Below are 18,935 nucleotides of genomic sequence, written 5' to 3' on the forward strand. Positions count from 1 at the left end.
AGATTAACTAAAAAAAATCTTGAAAACAAATGACAAACAGGCTGAGAAAGAAATCAGAGAAACAACATCCTTCACAGTAGCCTTAAATAATTCCAACCAAGCAAGTAAAAGACTTGTATGACAAAAACTTCAAGTCTTTGAAAAAAGAAATTGGAGAATATATCAGAAGATGGAAAGATGTCCCATGACATTGAATTGGTAGGATTAACATAGAAAAAATGGTCAACTTACTGAAAGCAATCTACAGATTCAAAGCAATTCCCATCAAAATTGTCTACAGACAATGAAAGAACAATACTCAACTTCACATGGAAAAACAACAAACCCAGGATAGCTAAGAAAAATCCTGAGCAATAAAAGAACTTCTGGAGGAAAAAATAATGGGATCTTGAAATTTGCAGGCGAATGGATGGCACTAGAAGAAACCATCCTGAGTGAGGTAACCTAGTCACAAAAAGATAAACATGGTATGTACTCACTCATATAAGGATTTTAGACATGGATCAGGGAATTGCCAGTCTACAATCCCACTGCCAGAGAGTCTGGGAAACAGAACCTTCATCCAGTGTCTAATGGAAACAGAGGCAGACCGCCACAGCTAAATACTGAACTGTACTCCTGGAATCCAGTGACAGAGAGGGAGGACTGATGAGCAAATGGGTCAAGACTGGGTTGGTTTAACCTACAGAAACAGCTGACCTGAACAAGGAGGAGCTGTGGACCCCATACTGATGGCTAGGAGGCCAACATGGGACTGATCCAGACCCTCTGAATATGGGTATCAGTAAGGGGACCTAGGCAATATATTCTTTGAAGTAGATCAGTATTTATCCCTGGCATATAAATGGACTTTGGGTGCCCATCCCACAATGAGGGATACTCTCTCAGCCTGAACTCTTGGGGGAGGGCCAAGGCCCTGTCCTGAACGAAATGACAGACTCTGGAGATCCCCTATGGAGGGCCTCACCCTCCCTCGGGAATGGAGTGGGGATTGAGTGGAGGGCTGGGTGGCCTGGTGGGGGATGGGGGAGGAAGGGAGGGAGAGGGAGCTGGGATTGACATGTGAAGCAAGCTTGTTTCTAATTTAAATTTTAAAAAAGTAAAAAGTAAAAAAAAAAGAAGTGCTGGAAATATCACTATTCTCCATTTCAAGTTGTATTACAAAGCTATACTAATAAAAAAACTTTAAAATAACTAAATCCAAAGCTTAATATTAACATAAAAACAGATCTGCTGAACAATGGAATTGAATTGAAGAACAAGACATTAGTCCACATACCAAAGGACACCTGATTTTTTTATAAAGACGCCAGAAATACACCCTGGGGGAAAAAAAAGAAACCATCTTCGACACATGATGCTGGTCTTACTGAATATCTGCAAGTAGAAGAAAGGAAATGGATCCATCTCTACCACCCTTCACAAAACTCAAGTCCAAGTAGACCAGAGACCTCAACATGAAACCAGACACACTGAACCGGATAGAAGAGAAAGTGGGGAATAGCCTTGGATGCATTGGCACAGGAGACAACTTCCTGAATAGAACACCAATAGCACAGACGTGAGGATAAGCAATTAACAAATGGGACCTCATGAAACTGAGAAGCTTCTGTAAGTCAATGTATACAGTCAATAGGACAAAACAGCAGCCTACACCAACTCCACATCTGACAAAGGGCTAATTTCCAAAATATACAAAGAACTCAAGAAGCTAGACATCAACAAACCAAATAATCCAAATTAAAAAATGGGGTACCTATCTAAACCTAATTCTCAACAGAAGTTCAAATAGTTGAGAAACACTTAAAGAAATGCTCAACAACCTTAACCTCAGGAAAATGTCTTACATCTGCCAGAATGGCTAAGATCAAAGACACAAGTGACAGTTCATGCTGGCAAGAATGTGGAGCACGGGGAACACGCCTCCATTGCTGGTGGGAGTGCAAACTTGTATAGCCACTATGAAAATTAACGTGATGTTCCTCAGAAAACTGGAAGTCAATCTACCTCAAGACTCAGCTGTTTCACTCTTTGGCATACACCCAAAGGGTGTTCCATCCTAGTACAAAGACACTTGCTCAACCACGTTCATCACAGCTTTATTCGTAACAGTCAGAAACTGGAATCAACCTAGATGTCCCTCAACCAAAGAACAGACAAGTGTGTGGTACATTTACACAATGAAGTATTGCTCAGCTGTTTTAAAAAAAAATGACATCATGGAATTTGTAGGCAAATGGATGGAACTAGGAAAAAAAAATCATCCTGAGTGAGGTAATACAGAGCATAGGGTAAAGGGCTAGCAGGGAAGGGGTGACTCTCCCTGGGAGGGAAATAAAATAGTTATGGGTATATCAGGGAGGACTGAAACAGGGAAGGCAGAAGGAGCTGAAGGGGTAATGTGTGAAGCGAAAGCTAAAACTACGGACCATTTGAAGAGATGTATGAAAGCCTAATTCAATAGAAGCTACCTGAATTATATACATACATACATGAAAGCAATCTAAATGAGAACACCAATTAATGAGGGAGACAGAGCCCCAACTGGACACCTCTAGTCACCAAATAAAGCTTCTAGTACCAGTTGCATCTAATAGAGTTCTTGGCCAAGAGGATCCTGTAATAACTTCCAAACAAGCCAGGCTAGTGCCAAGCTTATTGGTCACTCTTCACAAACTGACAATAGGGCCATATTGCCGAACACAACACTTAAACACATAGAAGTTGATCTGGTGCCTAGATAGAGCCTTCACTGCCCCCACCCCCTGCTAGTGTTCATGTTACTGGAAGGTACTCTGCCCCCTACTGAATGAGAGAAGTAAACATCAACCCAGCTACAAACACGGCACTCTACAATGGTGATTCACTTGTAAGGCACACCAGTTCAATTGCAGTACCAAGCAGTGGGAGTAACCAGCCGATATCTGATTTGACTTCAGGCCCACTCCATGAAATGAAACACATGCCGCTTTGGTCGTCAAGAACCTAAGACTAAACAGGTCAAGGACCTACAGGCATTACTGTTCTGCTAAAGGAACATAACAATAAGATGACTCCTAATGACATTCTGCTGTACTTGTAGATCTGTGTCTTTCTCATCCATCAGCAGAAAAGCTTCCTCCTGCAGAAGATGGGAACAAACACAGAGACCCACAGCCAAACAATATACAGAGAGTGAGAGACCTCAGACACGCAGCCCAAAAGGGATATTTCCATCAAATCCTACCCCTCAGGGCTAAGAGAACTCTGAGGACGAGGAGGCAAGTAAGAGTGTGAGAACCAGGAAGGCCTTAGCTGGGCAGTGGAGGTACATGCCTTTAATAGCAGCACTCAGGAGGGAGAGGCAGGCAGATCTCTATAACATAAGTTCCAGGACAGCAAGGGCTGTTATAGATAGAAAAAAGGCACTCTAGATACAACAGGGCTAGCATCCATATGAACTCACGGGGCCTACCTGGATCTTCACCAGATGGGGCTCTAGAGCTGAAAGAAGACACACACCACCTATAAACCAGAAGATATAGCCAATTAGTACCCACATGAAAATGAAAAAATAGGTTTTCTTCAAGGGAATCTCACCAAAAAACAAAAACAAAAAAAACACTCCAGGGTTGGCCCCATACCCAGCAATAGATGGACACAGTGTTGACAGAACATTTTTGCTTTGTTTTGTTTTTCCTACCTTAAAGGTCCTTGGTGTGTGTGTGTGTGTGTGTGTGTGTGTGTGTGTGTGTGTGTGTGTGTGTTTGTATAAATAGAAAGAAAGAAAGAATGAATTCTGGCTTCTTGAGTATACAAACCTGTTTTTTGTTTGTTTGCTTGCTTGCTTGTTTTGTTTGGTTTTTCGAGACAGGGTTTCTTTGTGGCTTTGGAGGCTGTCCTGGAACTAGCTCTTGTAGACCCAGAGTATACAAACTTGTGTGTCTCTACATCTATATGCATTTCTTGAGGTTTTCCTTTGTCTCTTTTTGTTTTATTGTTTGCAACTATTTTAATTTGTTATTTAATTTATCTTATTTTATCTACTATTCCTTAGATGTCTGTTTGTTTTCTAAGGAGAGACAGAAAGGGTGTTAATCTGGATGGGAAAGGATATGGGAAGGTACTAGAAGGGGTAGAGGGTGACGGAAAACCATACATAATATATAGGACATATTACGATTATATATTTATATCGTATACATATATGTATGTATTATATTATATAATATATGATATTGTATAAAATCTATTTTATTTTCAATAAAAGAAAAATGACAAAAAGAAAACTACTACTACTGAAACTTCCTAAAATGTGTGAATGTTTGTGTTGATAGGTAGGCAGGCAGGTAGATGATAGATAGATAATGGAGTTACCGTTCAAAAAGGAGACAATACTCTAACTAAATAGACACTGCTTAATAACAAATAAAACACTCATTGCACAAAAATGTTGTAGGTCATTGAGATCTCACAGGCTCCCAAGAATTACAAGATATCTCCATTATACCTTGTTGTCTTCCAGAGCTTGACAATAAGTCCTATTGCTAAAGACAACACATATTTGAGTCACAGAACATGAAAAAATTCAAGATGGTGCTTACCTAGAATCTGCCCACCTATTGGTTAGCTTTCATGGTGCTGGTAAGTATTATGCACACTATAGGAAGTAAAAAGTAATCATTATTCTCACCTATCTGTGAACCATGAAGTCTACAATGACTGGTCTAACAATATATGCCCACTGGTATAGCAGGGGCATGAATGTTATAGAAGCAACCAACTACTTTCTGTTTGGATCTAAAGCCCACTCCATGAGATAGAACACATACCAGATACTGTTAAAGGAACTAAGAACATATGACTATAATAGTCACAGACTATACAGGAGAACCTAATACTACTATTCTCTTAAGTGGGCATAGTACTAAAATAACACCTGATGATTTAGTTACACCTATAGATCAGAGCACCTCTCAACCCTCATCAGAGAACTTCTCCTTGCAGTAAATAGCAATTGACACAGAGACCCTCAAATGGTCAAGTGCAGAGAATAAGAGACTGTGTTCTCAGCCCTAAATGGAACATAAATGCCACGCCCACCTCAGATCTTCAAGGACCTTCACGGAGGATGGAGCAGGAAGAAAGTAAAAGCCAGAGGTGGTAGACAACACCAAAGAAATCATTTTCAGGACATAACACTAGCACATGTGAATTCACAGCAATTGTAACAACATGCACAAGACCTGCACAAGCTTATGCCAGACAAGATCCCAACATAGAGTGGGGAAGAGGAGCAAGAAATCCCACCTTTAGATGAGGGTCTATCAGAAATTAAAAGCTGCTGGGAGAGGGAGAGTCTGCTTTCTTCAATGATATGACCCCTGCAGATCAAGTTGTTCCCAAGACTAGCTGGGCAACACAAACAGGATTCACTGTGGTGAAGGAGAATAAATCTCAAAGTTGTGTGGGAAGGGAGAAGAAGGAAGAAAGGGAGGGTATGTGAGGATTTGGGGATTGGATATGTCCAAAATACAGTCTATGAAATACTGCAAGAATTAACAAAGATATTGTTGTAGTGGTTTGAATAAGAATGCCCCTATAGGCTTATCAGAAAATGCTTAGTCATCAGAGTGCCACTATTTGAAGGGATTAGAAGGATCATGTCATATGATCCTTGTTGGAGGAAGTGTGTAACTGGGGGTGAGCTTTGAGATGTCAAAAGCCAATACCAGACCCAGAGTTGTTTGCTCTCTCGCTCTCTCTCTCACCCCTGTCTCTCTCTGTGCTCTTTCTCTGTCTGTCTCTTTCTCTCCCTCACCCTCTCTCTCTCTTTCCTTCTCTCCCTTCCTTCCCCCTCCCTCCCTCCCTCTCTGTGAAAATCAGGATGTAACTCTCAATTACTTCTCCAGCACCATGCCTGCAATACCACACCTTCAATGCCTGCTATTATGCTCCCTGCCATGGTGATAATGAGCTAAATCTCTGAAAATACAAGCAAGCCCCAAGTTAAATTACTTCTTTTATAAGAGTTTCCTTGATCATGATGTCTCTTCACGGTGACTAAAATGATTATTTAAGAGAATTTCACAATGTTCTACACAAAAGAAACATTAAGTGTGTGAGTGTACACACTGAAATAATGAACTATGCATATATAACATACAACTAACCAAAAGAAGTCAACGTAGTTTGATTTCCTGTCATAGAGAATAGATATTACAGCCAAAGAAGAAAGAGAGACAAATATTGCTGCTTTAGAAAGCCCAACAATTTGATGAGACAGGAAGACACTAAATCATTATGTATTGAATCAATTACAGGACCTGACTATAATCAAACAAAGACCCATCAGAGGCATGAGAAGAAATATGACAACTCCAAATCAAAAGTAGCCTACTTTTTGATGTTTGTTTGCATGGAGCTGAAAACCAAGGTGATGTTCTACCACTGAGCTACCAGTTCAGTCAAGCATTTTTAACACTAAGATACAAAAACCATAGCCATATCATTGTGTATTGCAATTTTTTAAAAAAGTAAAACAAACACTACACTCCTGAAAATAAAAATTCCAGCTGATATCTAATCACTGGGACTATCAACTGAGGCACAGTAGGACCATCCTGAGCACATCTTCTGATCACAATATGCTTATGCTAGAAATAAAAATGATACTTAGACATGCTTCATAGGCATGAGATTTTTAAATATGATCCTAAATACATTATGGGCCAAAGAAGAAAACCTAAGGGAAAATGTTTTAAACTATATTACAAAGAAAGTGCTATATATCAAAAGTTGACTACAACTAAAACAACTCTTAGAAGGAAATATGTCTCATTTTAAATATGATTATCAGAAAGAACAATTAAAATTAACATTTAGTTTCCCTTTATTCTTCTGTTTAAGTCTATAACAGATGATTTCATTATAGAATTATTTAATGTGTAAACTATACTGCTATATGAAAAAAATGAAGTATGTTTTCTTAAAATAAAAATAAAGATAAATAAAAATTAACATTCCAGTCATCTGTCTCCAAAGGCTTTAAAGAACAATGAAATACGTCTTCTAAAAGAAAAAGGAAATAATAAAAACGAGAGCAAAGACTAATGAAATAGCAAACAAGCTGCAGAACAATAGCCAATTCCACCCCCAAAAAGAAAATAGTTGGTCTTGGAAAAACTAATGACAGAACTTACAAACCACAAGCAAAACCATTCACAAGAGAAGAGGCAAGCAAAATAATGTCACAAAAGAAAATGAGGCCCCACTTACAAACCCTGTCTAAGGGAGATGATAAGAAAAATGCCATAGGCAAGTTGTATGTCAATGAACACAAAACTGGGTCCTAAGGCTTTTCAAAAGATCATCTGGTAACTTAAACTCTTGTAACAAATGATCATCTGAATCTCAAAGTTTTCCAGTGATTTAGGAAATGCTCACATGACTCTAGCCTTACACTAACCCTTGCAGAGCAAATAAGAAACAGAAACACGGGGCATTCTCTGGCACATTTGATGGAGCTGGGACAGCTGCAATACAGCCCAGCCAGTCAACCCTGCCCAGTGACATGGTAGTCAGCTACGTTGACATTGTGACATGATTTGTGATGAGATATCAATACTCAAATAAGATGCAACAAAAGGGACCCTTTACCTCACTCTAACATAAGAAACATCACACACACACACACACACACACACACACACACACACACACAGAGACAGAGAGACAGAAAGAGGGAGGCAGACAGGCAGACAGACAGACAGACACACACAGACAGAGAGCAATGCTCTTCAAAACACTCAACCACTAAACAAACAAGCCAGGTTGGTGACAAACACCTTTAGTCCCAGAACTTGGGAGGCAGAGACAGACAGATCTCTGTGAGTTCAAGGCTAGCCTTGTCTAAAGAGTGAGTTTCAGGCAAGCAAAAAGGAGAACAAAAAAAAAAGGCAAAAACAAACAAACAAAAAGAGTCTTAAGGAAAAAAAAAAAAAACTATGGCCCAATAGGGTCTTGGTGCTCTGGAAAATCTGGTCAAATCTGAATGAAGTCATTTCAACATTGAAAGTCTTCTTCACAAAATGGTAAGCCAGGTAGGTGTGATTGCACTTGTGAAGCAGAGGCAGGTGGATCTCTATGAATTCAAATTTGTATACATAGTTAGTTCCAGATTAGATGGGCACACTGAAACCTTGACTCAAAATGAAAATGAGTCAACCAAAAGGTAGTCCATGGTCATAAAATCTTAAATGCTAGCAAACTTAACTGAGCTGTACTCAAAGACAGAGGAGAAGGAAGGAGCATGAGCAGAAGGGGGTGGATGGAAGGAATTAGAAATGTGAGTGAGAAAGACAGACTGTGGGGCTAGGGAGACCGCTCAGCAGTTAAGAGAACTGACTGCTCTTCCAGAGGCCCTGGAATTTCCACAACCATGATGGCAGTTCACAGCCATCTCTAACTCTAGTTCCAGGAGTCAGACACCCTCTTTTGGCCTCTGTTGGCACCAGGCACACACATGGCCCACATACATTCATGCAAGCAAAACACTCTACATACAAAATTTTAAAATAATTGTGTGTTGGGGGGTATTTTGCCTGCATTTGTATCTGCACACCATATGTCTTCATGGTGCTGACAGAAGCCAGAAGAGGGTGTTGGAGCTCTTGGAACTGGATTTCATACGGTTATGAACCATTATGTGAATCCTGAGACTCAAACTCAGGTCTTCTGGAAGAGCAGCCAGTGCTCCTAACCACTGAACCATCCCTCCTGCACTTAATGTTTTAAAGGAGAACGTAATGAGGCCTGAATTGAATTACTCCCTGGAGGACAGGACATAGTCACATCACTAACAATCTGAAGTGAACTTAATAATGAAGAAGAAAGACGGGATTGGTGTCAACACTCGCAAAGCAGTAATCTGTAGGAATTTTCTTAACCTGATGAAGGGTGCGTATAGCTATACACACCAGAAAACTCTTGGTAATGAATATAACAAAAGATTGGTAAAGCCTCTGTAAAGGGAAGCCTTCCCGCCAGCCTGGTTCCAGAGCCGCATCAGTCACAAATAAACACACAGGAGGCTATATTAATTATGAAGCTGTTGGCCTTGCTTGTTTCTTACTGGCTAGCTCTAACTTAAGTAGTTATCCATAATTGTTAATCTAAGTATTTCTCTTACCGGAGAAATTTCCGGGCCTCCTACCCCATGGCGGTTACATCTCGACTTCCTGTGTTTCTCCTACCCAGAGTCCTCCTCGACTCCTAGTCCCACCTATCTTGCCACTATTGGCCAACAGTGCTTTATTGACATATACACAGAACTTCCCCAACAAGCCTCTAAAACTAAGGTTCTCTAATTTTACTAAGAAAATGAAAAGAGTTGCTTATGTAGGCAGATACTCCACCCCACGGTTGAGGGTTCAAGTGTTTGAGCTGTGTAAAGACTCCTGTTCAAACTGAACTTATTTATTGTTGAGGTCAACACAGTTTTCATCAAGGTAAGTGACTCTGAAATCAGGTAGAAATCCCAAGAATACATGTGAAGGAGCCGTTTGCCCTCTGAGTCCTGGGGAAATGCCCAGATTAGGGCAGGAGCCTGAGCTGATCAACAGAAGGACAGCACAGAAGCCGGCCAGCCCACAGGGACACCCACCTGCCTGGGCTCCCCCCCCCCCATCTTTTTCACAAAGATGACACAAGCACACTGCCGTCTTCCCCTTTGACTCTCCGAGCTGGACGCAATGCTCATTCGTCTGGTGTTGTTCTCTGTTCTCAGCTGGGTCCACTGTCATACTGAGAGTCCTCCTCATTTCCACACAGCCTTCCACGTGTAAGCAGAGTGGTCTACTCTGCACGGCATGCTGAACTGCACACCACGCTGGACTGCACACTCACAAGTGTCTCTCCACACGTGTGCACCGGAGCTTCTCCTGGAATATGCAATGTTCAGACCACCCAATGAAAAGAGCTTGTGAAGCTGAGGGTGACTGGCTTTGCACAGCTTGCTTTCTGGGGTGCTCTAGTCAGTCCACACTGCCACAGAGAGCATGAGTTTGCAAATCGCTCTTTTATGTCGTCATAGGCACCCTGGAACAGGGTAAACAGCAGAAAAGAAATCCACCGGGAAGCAGGAAATGCAGGCCTGTGATTCTACTGAGATGAGAAGAAGCTGTAAGGCATTGTTGCGCTGCCTAGTTTTGTATCGACTTGACACAGGTTAAAGTCAACTGAGAGAAGGAAACCTGAACTGAGGAAATGTCTCCATGTGACCAGGCTGTAGGCAAGCCTGCAGGGCATTTTTAACATTACTAATTGGTGGTGGGTGGGGCCATCTCTGGGCTGGTGGCCCTGGGTTCTATAAGAGAGCAGGTTAAGGAAGTCATGAGAAGCAAGCCCCTGCATCATCAGCTCCTGCCTCCGGGGTCCTGCTCTGCTTCTCCCACTGATGGACCACTATCTGAAAGTGTAAGAATAAACCCTTTCCTCCACAGGGTGCTTTTGGTCTGAGTGTTTTCATCAATAGATGCCTTCATTAGCACAACTTGCACCCCATATGTTTTACACTCCACACCATGTACAGGATATACCGATGTCTACAAGGAAATACAGACGAGGATTTTTGCAGCTATAAGCAACTGGCTCCATATACCTGTCTCTAATAGACCCATAGAAAATAAAACTCAAACCTACTGAATTATACACTATGGAATGGTGGACTTCATAGTATGTGAATGTCTTAGTTAATTTTCCATTTCTGTGATAAGACACCATGACCAAAGCAGCTTATCAAAGAGATTATCGGGGGCTTGCAGTTTGAGAGGACTAGAATCCATGAGCATGATAGCAGCGAATATGGCAGCAGGCAAACCGTCATGGCGCTGAAGTAGTGCCTGGAAGCTCGCCTCTTTATCCACCAGCACAAGGCAGAGAGAGCTAACTGGGAATGGCGGGGCTTTTGAAACCTCAAACCCTGACCCCAGCTGCCACAGCCCGTAATCTTTCCCAAACAGTTCCACCAACTAGACACCAAGTATTGAAAGTCTATGAGCCAATGGGGGCCATTCTCATTCAATCCAACACAGTTTTAAAGTGGCTAACATAAATTAACAGACAAGTAGACTTGTATGTGTGCCTTTGAATTTGTGGGTAAAAATTTCCCTACTGGTGTCCGGGGCATAAATGGTCCCTTTGTGCCAAAATGGTAACAAAAAAGAGACAGAAAGCTCTGTGTTTGTCTTAGAGAGGGCTCTGAAGAACCAGAACTGACAGAGTGAATGAATATATATTAAAAGGGATTTACCAGACTGGCTTACACGATGTAGTCCCAGTAGTCCAACAATGGCTGCCTCATGCTTGAAAGACAGACAGGGCTGCCACTGGGTCCATTCATGAGCCTGGATGTCCCGGAGTCCCAGTCTGGTGCTAGATTCTAGAGGACTCCTGGAAAGCTCCTTATCAACAGTCTACACTGGAATTTCAAAGAAGTAAGAAAACAGATGGGCTTGCCAGTGAGGAAAACAGGCACAAGGAAGGTTTCCTCTTCCCATGTCCTTTGATCGGGGCTCTCCCCAGAAGTCAAAAGCACAGATTAGATGGCATCTTCCTGCTTCAAATAAGCTCGCAAAAGTACCCAGCAACACGTGGTCAGGTTGAGAACCGGAATCAGCCAACACAATGGCTTCATAAACATCAGTGACCCACCTGGGTTTCCACATGGGTACCACTGCATTTCCACATGGGTACCACTGCATTTCTACATGGGTATCACTGTATTTCCACATGGGTACCACTGCATTTCCACACATACAAGGGGGTCTGTGGGTACAAGAGGAAGGAACAGCTCCAGGTAAAATGGAACAAACACACCACGCCTGCCTTTGGCACAGCCGACCTCTCTCTGTCTCTGTCTGTCTGTCTGTCTGTCTGTCTGTCTGTCTGTCTGTCTGTCTGTCTCTCTCTCTCTCTCTCTCTGTGTGTGTGTGTGTGTGTGTGTGTGTGTGTGTGTGACTGAGATCAAGTATTAGGAGATGAAAAAAGGGAAAGTGGGGATAATTCCCCAAGGTCTTAAAGATAATTTATCGGTACCTAAGTCTCTATCCCCCTAATCTTACTCTCTCTAGGACTTGTATCATGAAGGTGTGTTGGATTTACCAATGGCTTTCTATCCATCTACTGTAATGATCACATTTTTATCTTTAAGTCCCTTTCTATGATTTGTCACATTTATTGACTTAAGTGTGTTGAACCATCCCTGCATCTGCAGGACAAGGCCAATTTCATCTTTTTGATGCATGCTTGAGTTTGGCTTGCATAGGATTTTTAGACCTATGATCAACAGAGTAGTTTTGTTTTTTGCGCTGTGTTTTATAAACAGAGTTAGAGAGCTGAAGACCTGGTTTATTCCTTTGATTTGGGATTCTTCTTCTATGCCTATAATTGGAAGATTTGTCATTTTCCAATGGTTCCTGCATGCTCCTTTCAAGAGCTCCTGAGCAAACTGGGAGCACCAGAGGAGAGGGGAGGGAGATAGGGAAAAAGAGAAGGGGAGGAGGGAGGAGGAGAACAAAAGAGGGACCAGGAAGACTGAGTTGGGGGAAGAGTAGAGGGGAATAAGAAAAGAGATACCTATGTTTTTCATTTTAGAAACAGTCTTTGCTTGGGTTGTCTAATTCCTCTATTTTATCTTCAAGTTCTGATGTTCTATCTTTTATTTGATCCATCATATCTGCAAAGTTTTCCCCTGCGTTTTCTAAATGAGTTTTTTAGTTTTTCAATTCCATCTTTACATTAGCCTGGGCTCTCATCAATGTTTTTATCTCTTTACTAGATTTTGTTTTCAAACCCTGAATGGTTTTTTTAAGTCATTTCATTTAGCCTTATATTTGTCTTCTCTTGGACATCATCCAGGCACTTATGGCTATCCCCAGTAAGTTTGTTTGTGTCTTCTTTGGATTCTATTAATTCTTTAATGAAGTTTATGACTGTATAAATTTTGGGTTCATCTAGGTAATTCTCATCAGAAAACATTTACATGGATCCAATGGTTTTATGGGTGCATGCTGTTTGGTCTTGAATATTGCTTGTGTTTTTACAATGTGACTTGAGCATATAGACTTTGTTCTTTGTTTGTGTCTCTGATGTAAGATTCTATCCTGCCTCTTGCTTGGCTGATGCCAAAGATGCATACCAAAAGGTAGGCCTGGGAGCATTGAGATGCATAGACAGGATTTGTTATTGGGGCACTCACCAGGAAAAGCCAGTGTGTATGAACTTTGCATCAGGAACTAGGCCTAGGAGCATGAAGATGGCATGGGCAGGCTTGGTTCCAGGCAGGATCACTAGGGATGGGGGAGAAGGGCCTTCCTAGTAAGTTCTTTCTATTAATAACCTTAAATGTAACTAGGCTCATCTGATCACTAAAACGACCCAAACTAATCAGCAGAATTACAAAATAAGAAGTGTGCCGGGTAGATATCTCAGCAGGCAAAGATGCCTACCACCAAGACTTACAGCCTGAGCTCAAGCCCCACACTCCACACGGTGGCAGGAAAAGAGCAGACTTGTACAACCTGTCCTCTGATCTCCACACCTATATCACAACCTATATATCAAACCTCCAACCTATATATCACACCTATATCACAACGTCCATGCACAAACTAGATAAATAAATAGGAAACAGATTCTGATCTCCACACCTATATCACAACCTATATATCAAGCCTCCAACCTATATATCACACCTATATCACAACGTCCATGCACAAACTAGATAAATAAATAGGAAACAGATTCTGATCTCCACACCTATATCACAACGTCCATGCACAAACTAGATAAATAAATAGGAAACATATTTTTTAAAGAAACAGGATCCAACTCCCTGTTGTCTCCAAAAAACACACTTAGCCAGCAAAGTTACCCAAAAACTGAATGTCTAAAAGTAGAAATCAAATTGGCAAGTAAATGGAAGCCGGGAGCAAGCAGGCACAGCTCTTCTTGTGTCTGACGAAAGAGACTTCAAACTAAAGCTAATCGGAAGAGATAGAGAAGACCACTACATATTAATAAATGGAGCAATGGGATTAAAAAATACAATTGCAAATATTTACTCAAAGCATCAAAGCTCCCGATTTCATAAAATAAGCACTACAAGGCATAAAAGATCACATGGTTCCTGACACTATTAAAGGGGAAAATGTCAATGTCCTGCTGATATTTAGATACTTCTTCTAAATCTAAATTCAGCAGAGAAACTTCAGAGCTAATTTACAGCACAAATCAACTGGATTTAACAAGGTCTACAGGATATTTTATCTGACAAGTAGGGAATATGCATCCTTCTTAGCAGGGAATGAAACCTTCTCTAAAACTGAGCCCACCATAGGCCACAAGAGAAGCCTTAACAGTACAGAGTCAGACAGACAGACAGACACAGAGAGACAGAGACAGTGAGAGAGAGAGACAGAGAGAGAGAGAGAGAGGGAGGAAGGGAGGGAGGGAGATTGAGACAGAGAGACAGACAGAGAGACACAGAGAGACAGAGACAGAGAGGGGGGAGGGAAAGAAAAAGAGACAGAGGGAGCACAGACCCCTGAAGTTCTTGGGGAGGAACTGTTCTAGGAGCAAGCCACCTGGATGAAGGTGCTCTCCAGTCGTCTTTGCTTCTAGAGCCATTGCCAGGGAAAGAACCCGTGACAGTCACGTCAGTGTGAAGACCGCGTGCGTCGTGCAGCAAGCTGGGAGCATCAAACATGAGCAGGTTGCCATCTGGAGCAAGGAGACAAGGCATCTGAGCTGTGAGCTGGCACCCACTGGAGGACAAAACTTCACACTCAAGATTTGTTCAGGTGACTAGGCAAACACACAAATAAATCCTGACTTCCCATCCTCCAGGAAGCACATATCTAAGAGTCGTTCTTTCTACCCGCACGATGAATCTACTTAATCCTATGCACAAGGTTTTCAACCCAATTTATATCAGAATTCTAGGAAAGAACTGAGGCAGCAGTACCTTCATGTACTTCTGAGCCCGGCCTTCCTTACTGCTCCAGACACTGTGACCTTTGGTTAGCAGTGAGACGTGAAGCAGGTAGGAACTGTCTTTGATGGAGGGAAACAGGCAGCTGTCCCCTGAATAGGTTACATGGGCACTGTGTGGATGTCTGAGTAGAAAGCTTCTGAGAGAGAAAGCCTCACGTCCAGGACATTACTACACTAAGCAGAAGCACCTTCCAGAGAGGGAGTTCTCCAGGAGCACTGTCTTTTCTACAGAACACATCTTGGCCTTCTCTGCAGAAGCCTGCCATTCACCTCTGTTGTCAAACCACAAAGCAGTGCCTCTGAGCATTCCCAAACTTGGGGGTCTGGATTTCCAATGCTATCTTCTCCATTCCACTCTACCCAGCCACCTCTCGTCCACACTTCAGAATTCCACCAAACCAAAGTACGCTTGCCAAGGCCAACACTGTCCCTTCTCGGCTCACCCCATCTGGACAAAGCAACTCTCTAAGGCAATGGTTCTCAACCTTCCTAATGCTACGACCCTTTGATACACTCCTTCATGTTGTGGTCATCCCCCAACCATAAAGTGATTTTTTTCTCAATATATGTTTTTATTTAAATTAGAAACATGAATGCTTCACGTGTCAATCCCAGCTCCCTCTCCCACTCCTCCTCCCTTGTCACTCCACCAGCCCCCAGCCCCCCCCACCCAATCCCCACATCATTCCCCAGGGAGGGTGAGGCCCTCCTTGGGGGGATCTCCAAAGTCTGTCATTTCATCCAGGGCAGGACCTAGGCCCTTCCCTATGTGTTCAGGCTGAGAGAGCATCCCTATATTTAGAATGGGCTCCCAAAGTTCATTCATACACCATGGTAAACACTGATCTACTACTCAAGGCCCCAGTGATTTCTGTGGCCTCCTCCCTGGCACTACATTCATGGAGTCTGTTTCAGTCCCCTGTTGGCCTCTCAGCCATCGGTCTTGGATTCAAGAGCTCCCCCTTGTCTGGTCATCTGTCTTTGTGGGTTTCACCATCAATGTCTTGACCCCTTTGCTCATCACTCCTCCATCTCTGTCACTAGGTTCCAGGAGTTCAGTTCAATGTTTAGCTGTGGGTATCTGTCTCTGCTTCTATCGGTCACTGGATGAAGGTTCTAGGATGACATATAGGATAGTCATCAACCTTATCATCAAGGAGGGGCTATTAATGTAGTCTCTCCACTATTGCTTAGTTTGCCAGGTGGTGTTATCCTTGGAGATCTCTGGAGATCTCACTAGAGTCAGCTCTCTCCTCAAGCCTATAATGACTCGATCTATAATGGTATCTCTCATCCTGCTCTCCTCTATTCTTACCTCAACCCAACCTTCCTGCTCCCACATGCCTTCTTCTCCCCTCCTCTTCTTCCCCTCTCTTTTTCCTGGTTCCTTCTCCCCTCCCCCGATGTTCCCAATCTGCTCAGGAGATCTTGCCTCATTCTACTTCTCTGGGGTACCATGCATCTCTCTTGGGAACCTCCCTGTTTCCCAGACTCACTGGCACTGGGATTGTAGGCTGAGACTCCCCTGATTCATATCTAAAATCCATATATGAGTGAGTACATACCATGTTTGTCTTTTTGTGTCTGGGTTACCTCACTCAGGATGGTTTCTTCTAGTGCTATCCATTTACCTGCAAATTTCAAGATTCCATTGTTTTTCCCCCCGCTGAGTAGTACTCCATTGTGTAAATGTACCACATTTTCTCTATCCACTCTTCGGTTGAGGGGCATCTAGGTTGCTTCCAGGTTTTGGCTATTACAAATAATGCTGCTATGAACATAGTGGAACAGACATCCTTATTGTGTGAATGGGCATCTTTTGGGTATATGCCTAAGAGTGGAATTGCTGGGTCTTATGGTAGACTGAGTCCCATTTTCCTGAGGAATCTCCATACTGATTTCCACAGTGGCTGTCCGAGTTGGCTCTCCCACCAGCACAAACTGTCATTGGTGTTTTTGATTTTAGCCATTCTGACAGGAGTAAGATGGTATCTCAGACTTGCTTTGATTTGCATTTCCCTAATGGCTAATGATGTTGAGCACTTTCTCAAGTGTCTCTCAGCCATTTTATACTCCTCTATTGAGAATTCTCTATTTAGTTCAGTCCCCCACTATTTAATTGGATCCTTTGGGTGTTTTGGAGACTTGCTTATTGAGTTCTTTATAAATTTTGAAGATCAGCTCTCTGTCAGATATGAGGTTAGTGGATATCTTTTCCCAATCTGTGGGTTGCCTTTTTGTCTTGCTGACAGTGTCCTTTGCCTTACAGAAGCTTCTCAGTTTCAGGAGGTCCCATTTATTAATTGTTAATCTCAGTGTTACTGGTGTTATGTTCATGAAGCTGTCTCCTGTACCAATTCATTCAAGGGTACCTCCCACTTTCTCTTCTAGCAGGTTCAGTGTGTCTGGATTTATATTGAGGTCTTTGATCCATTTAGACTTAAGTTTTGTGCATCGTGATAGACATGGATCTATCTGCAGTCTTCTACATGCCAGCATCCAGTTATGCCAGCACCATTTGTTGAAGATGCTATCTTTTTTCCATTGTATAATTCTAGCTTGATAATTAAGCCACACAAAGACACAACTAAGAAAGAGAACTTCAGACCAATATCCCTCATGAAGATTGATGAAAAAATACTCAATAGAATACTGGCAAATCGGATCCAAGAACACATCAGAAAACTCACCCGCCATGATCAAGTAGGCTTCATTCCAGGAATACAGGGATGGTTCAACATGTGAAAATCCATCAATGTAATCCACCATATAAACAAGCTGAGAAACAAAAGTCACATGATCATCTCACTAGATGCTGAAAAAGCCTTTGATAAAATCCAACACTCCTTCATGATAAAGGTCTTGGAGAGATCCGTGATAACAGGAACATACCTAAACATCATAAAAGCTATATACAGCAAACCAACAGCCAACATCAAACTGAACGGAGAGAAACTCAAGGCAATTTATCTAAGATCAGGAACAAGGCAAGGCTGTCCCCTCTCCCCATACCTCTTCAATATTGTACTGGAACTTCTAACCAAAGCAATAAGAAAACAAAAAGAGATCAAGGGGATACAAATTGGAAAGGAAGAGGTCAAACTTTCACTATTTGCAGATGATATGATAGTTTACATAAGTGAACCAAAAAACTGTACCAGGGAACTCTTTCAGCTGATAAACACCTTCAGCAAAGTGGAAGGATACAAGATCAACTCAAGAAAATCAGTAGCCCTACTATATACAGACGATAAAAGGGCCGAGAAAGAAATCAGAGAAACATCACCTTTACAATTGCCACAAACAACATAAAATACCCAGGTGTAATGCTAACCAAACAAGTAAAAGACCTGTATCAAAAGAATTTTCAGTCTTTAAAGAAAGAAATTAAAGAAGACACCAGGAAATTGAAAGATCTCCCATGGTCTTGGATAAGTAGTATCAATGTAGTAAAAATGGCAATCCTGACAAAAGCAATCTACAGACTCCATGCAATCCCCATCAAAATCCCAGCACAATTCTTCACAGACCTTGAAAGAACAATTCTCAACTTTATATGGAAAAACAAAAAACCCAGGACAGCCAAGACAACCCTGCTCAACAAAGCAACATCTGGAGGTATCACCATCCCTGACTTCAAGCTCTATTATATAGCTATAGTCCTGAAAACAGCTTGGTATTGGCCCAAAAATAGACAGGGAGACCAATGGAATCAAATTGAAAACCCTGAGATTAATCCACAAACCTATGAACACCTGGTTTTCGACAAAGAAGATAAAATGCTTTTTGTTGCAACTTCATAACTGTAATTTTGCTACTGTCACGAGCTGTAATGTAAACATCTGTATTTTGCAGTGGTCTTAAGAGACCCTGTGAAAGGGATGGAGACCCACAGGTTGCGA

Source organism: Mesocricetus auratus, unplaced genomic scaffold (assembly GCF_017639785.1).
Source record: "Mesocricetus auratus isolate SY011 unplaced genomic scaffold, BCM_Maur_2.0 Super-Scaffold_100006, whole genome shotgun sequence".
NCBI lineage: Eukaryota > Metazoa > Chordata > Mammalia > Rodentia > Cricetidae > Mesocricetus > Mesocricetus auratus.